The sequence below is a fragment of the Dreissena polymorpha genome, chromosome 5 (genome assembly GCF_020536995.1).
Source record: "Dreissena polymorpha isolate Duluth1 chromosome 5, UMN_Dpol_1.0, whole genome shotgun sequence".
Lineage (NCBI taxonomy): Eukaryota > Metazoa > Mollusca > Bivalvia > Myida > Dreissenidae > Dreissena > Dreissena polymorpha.
In genome coordinates, this window is record NC_068359.1 from 73,055,258 (window position 1) to 73,059,882 (window position 4,625).

A 4,625-nucleotide genomic window follows, 5' to 3' on the forward strand; every position below is an offset into this window, starting at 1 on the left:
TGATGTAGTAGCAGTAGTGTTTTTTTATATCAGTAGAGGTTGTGGTGGTAGTAGTAGTAGTAGAAGTAGTAGCATTAACAGTTTCTGTAGCAATAGTAGTAGCAATAGAAGTAACAGTAGTAGCAGTTGTTGCAATAGTAGCAGTTGTTGCTGCTGTTGCTGCTGTTGTTGTTGCTGCTGTTGCTGTTGTTGTTGCTGCTGTTATTGTTGCTGTTGTTGTTGGTGGTGTTGTTAATGCTGTAGTAATTAAAGTAGTAGTTCTGCAGATGTAGGAGTAGTTGTTACTTTCAAAGCAATTTCTACAAGTTTAAATTCCTTAACCCTGTCCAAGTGGTATACACACTGTTTTTTCTCAATATCAAACTCAGCCAGTCCAGGTTGTCAAATAACAATCTATCTGATAACCCCAGCGTGTGCTTTGCATCAGATGTTGGGTATGTTTGCTGCAAATCTATTGGTTATAAGATATAACAGCCTTTTCTAATTGGCTGAATTCAAATACAGAAAGTTTACCTGTTAGATTGAAACATGAAACATGGTGGACAATGTACTGGTTTAACTTGTTAAAATAAAGTTAAAGAAATTTAACAAACAGAAGAGTTCATGAGTTTTTCCATTAAAAACACTTTCTTAAAATACTTATGTATTTATATCATTTGGAAAGTGACACGAAATATTGCTAAAGAGTGATGCATACAGTGTTTGAGCAGTCTGTCTAGGAATAGAACAACAACTGAAGGTTTGTGATTTTTATTATTTCTAAATATTCCTTTAAATTAAATCTTCTTATGACATTATTGTAGACCTTTTTATGTGATATTTGAGGTTTTAGTATGGCAAATATCAGTTTAAAAGCAGCTGTCAGCCAAATTTTCACTTAGTGGAGTTTGCAGGTTGAAAAAGGAAGTAATAAGACCTATGTGGAGAAATTAATAACGTTGAATGTAGTATCGGAATTTTATCATGCAAGGTTATAGAACTGAGGCTAAGGAAGTTTTGTACTGTGCATGGTGAGCACTCAATGCTCATTAATGGTGTTAATGTTTATTATTATCCCCCGCCCTAGGCAGAGGGATATTGTTTTGGCGTTGTCTGTCCGTCCTTCCATCCTTCCGTCTGTCCGTCTTTCCATCCGTCCGTAGCCATATCCTGGAAGTGCTTTGGCAGATTTCATTGAAACCTGGTTCGAGTATATATATGGATAAGAGGATGATGCACGCCAAATGGAATTGTACACCATCTGTTAAAAACGGGGTTATGGCCCTTTGTATCTTTAAAAAATGCTTGTTTGAGTGTCAAATATAATACTTATGTGTCCAGAAGCATATTGGCGGGGGATATCAATTCAACGTATTTGCTTGTAAATAAAAAATTAAACCAATGGAATTGGTTTTTAGGTATCTGAGTGTGCATTTTCATACCAATAGAATTACACATCATTCTAATTATAGCAATAATAAATTTGTACTAATCATACCAACAAATTAAGTTATGCTTAGTGCTTTGCGATGTATTCACTTTGTTTTTAGTTCTCTTTCTAAAGACCATTTAACACCTTAATATTTAAAACAATTCATGAATTACGTTCCCTATACATTTTCATTATGTGCTTTAATTACCATTGACCAGTTGATGGAAGATACTGCAGAGTTTGGCAGGGAAATAATCCAACAGCAAAGCGGCTCTTTAAGCGCATTTACCTAGAGGACTTACAGGGCCACAAATTCATGGTAAATATTGTCATGCCCTGGGCTAGATAAGTTATTTAATGTTAACCACCTGAAAGTATTTTGTCTTTTTGGAATTCAATATATTGGTCTAAGTCAGTTACACTTTTCTGGATCCTGGGATAACTTTAAAAGTTCTATGTATTTTTTCATGAAACTTGAAACATGAACAGATGACAATAAGGACATTTTGCATGTCATTTCATGTTGTTTACAATGCAAGAATTCTGGTTGCTATGGCAAAAAATATATTTAACAAACTTAAAATAGTGAAGTTTAACAAGTAGGGGACCATATTGCTTTGAAATCTCTTGTTATAGTTTGAATGTAAATAACTCTTTGCTTTAGACATTTTTATGATTTTTTATTCTGTAGAGCACATGTGAGCAGTATACAATTGTACCTCATACCAAAAAGGACCCGGAGGCAGTGACTGGTGTTCAATATTCTCAGAAGAAAAGGAAAATGGCAGTGGAAGACTTGGACAAACATTTTTAAAAACTAGCCTCTGTGTTAAGCCTTGCAGTCTGTGGCTGTTGACATGTTTTATTTTGGTAAATTCTTGTATAAAAAAGACCAGTTATTTATTTTGTGAATTGTATTTTGTGTTTGTTTTTTGTCTTAATTTATTTGTTTTTTTTTAATTTAGGAATTTGAAACTTGGATAATTGAATAAAGTCCATGTTCAACAGTACTGAGCATAGTATAATAAATAACAAATTTACAACAGTTGTTTATTTGTTATGTATTATTATTAACTATGCTCAGTACTTGAAAACTGGCTGTCTGCATGGGAATTTGTTTTCTAGAAAGTTGGTTTCAGACTTAAATATTTGAAGCTAACCTTCGGAACTTTTCTAGAATTGCACTGGAACACATCAACTAGAACTGAACTTCTGTTATCATACTGAAAGTGTTCTAGAATTAATAAGGAACAGTTGTTGAAAGTTAAAATTTATGTGAAAAAACTTTAGAACAATTGTGCGTGATGTGTGTGTGCATGTAATTGTGTGTGTTTATGAACATACACTTCAAAACCGTTATTTCGAAGTCGTCGGGACCGTTAAAAAAACTTCGGATTAACTATAATTCGAAATAAACATTTGACAGAAGACTTCTTTGATTCTGTGAAAATAAAACGTTGTGGAAGTCGCATGGTTCGGTTACACGCTTTCTTAAAAGCGTAAACAAGTCATATAGCAATAGATTTCCACTTGTAACAAACGGAGGAATAAAAAGATCCTTTTTCTTGTTTTTATTTTTGTCTAATTACAGAACATATAAAATATAACGAATAGCACAAATTATCAGACATACAAACATATGAATACATTTTCGGAAATGAATTAACTTTTTTTTAACTAATACGCAATGTCTCTCTGAACACCAGCTTTCGCACAGACGACAAAGGTGTAATTATTGGCTTTTGACGTGCCACGACAAGGTGTGAAAATACGCTCAGTATTTTGCAGTTTTGACTTCGGATTAAAGATTGATAATAAGGTGGGAATTATAGTGTTGGGACCGACTGAATCACTTCGAAATAACGATTTCTTCGGTTTAACGAAGTTCGGATTAACAATGAAATTTTATATTAAACAAAGAAGAACCAAAATCGGGACCCGAAAAATACTTCGAAATAACGGTGACTTCGGATTATCGGTGTTCGAAATAACGGTGTTGAAGTGTATGTGAGAAAGGAAGTATACTTGTAATAAGAGAAATGTAAAATTCTACTTTTATGTTTTATATTGTGCCTTTTATAAGTTTTTCTTTTCTCACCTGTATATGCCGTCATGTTTATGGATGTGTTTTTGAATGTGTGCATGCATGCCTGTGGTTAAGAGAGTTGGTACTTTATGAAAATGTAAAACCACTCATTTTTGAATATGTACTGTGACTGCATGTGTGTGGTAAATGATTGATGCCAGATCTTGTTCTTGTTTAACTTCTATGATGAAACCTTTAGTTACATTCACATTTGTTTTTCAAAATCGATAAAATGCCTTTGATCTATAATCTGTTTTTTTTCTATTTTATTCCAGCTTTTTATTAAATTCCATAGCTTTTCACGGAATTCCACGGCATTCTATGGAATTCCACGGCATTCTATGGAATTCCACGGCATTCTGTGGAATTCCACGGCGTTCTATGGAATTCCACGGCGTTCTATGGAGTTCCACGGCATTCTATGGAATTCCATGGCATTCTATGGAATTCCACGGCATTAGATGGAATGCCACGGAATTCTATGGAATTCCACGGCATTTTATGGAATTCCATCCCATATCAAGTCCCTCTTCTGTTTTTTTTTCACTTTTCCATTGATTGCATGGAATCGGATGGAAAGTTAGTGCCAATACTCCACGGAATTCCATCTAACAATTTCCATAGAATTCCATATGATTCCACGGCAGATCTACAGACGGGTAAACAGTCAGTCTTTTAAAGTTGCCACGTTTAAAAGTCACTTGGATCGGCGACTTCTTATCGGATGATGTCGTGAAATACTTCAAAGCAGCGGAAGGCGTAGGTGGCATTTTGCTTGGACTGACATTTACTTTATGCGTGTAGCAATTATAATATTTTCAATTAAATGAGGGCGAAATACCAAAAACATTTCTTTAAGTATAATACTTGATTGAATATTGAGTAATTAATTAAAGTTTGGACCATACGATATGCAAATACTCATTAGAGGTTGAGTAAATTATTTTCTAAAAGCTTTTTGATTGGACAACGTGATTATTACCATACGATCTTTTTTGTTTTTCACACCAATTCAGCTATTTCTTTACTCATTTAATCTTTGATCATTTTAAATGTAATTCGAGTTATTAGATCAAGACGGGTCGGTGTTTTAATTTCCATACGGTCTTATTTGTTTTTTACACCAAG

General features: G+C 33.9%; 1 long non-coding RNA gene across 1 annotated transcript; it reads left to right on the forward strand.

Annotated features, from left to right (window-relative positions):
- The first annotated feature begins 286 nt into the window (after positions 1 to 286).
- On the forward strand, positions 287 to 3,746 carry LOC127880555 (uncharacterized). Its single transcript, XR_008049578.1, has 3 exons — positions 287 to 739; positions 1,630 to 1,730; positions 2,103 to 3,746. It is a non-coding gene; the product is annotated as an uncharacterized LOC127880555 (long non-coding RNA).
- The last annotated feature ends 879 nt before the right edge of the window (positions 3,747 to 4,625 follow it).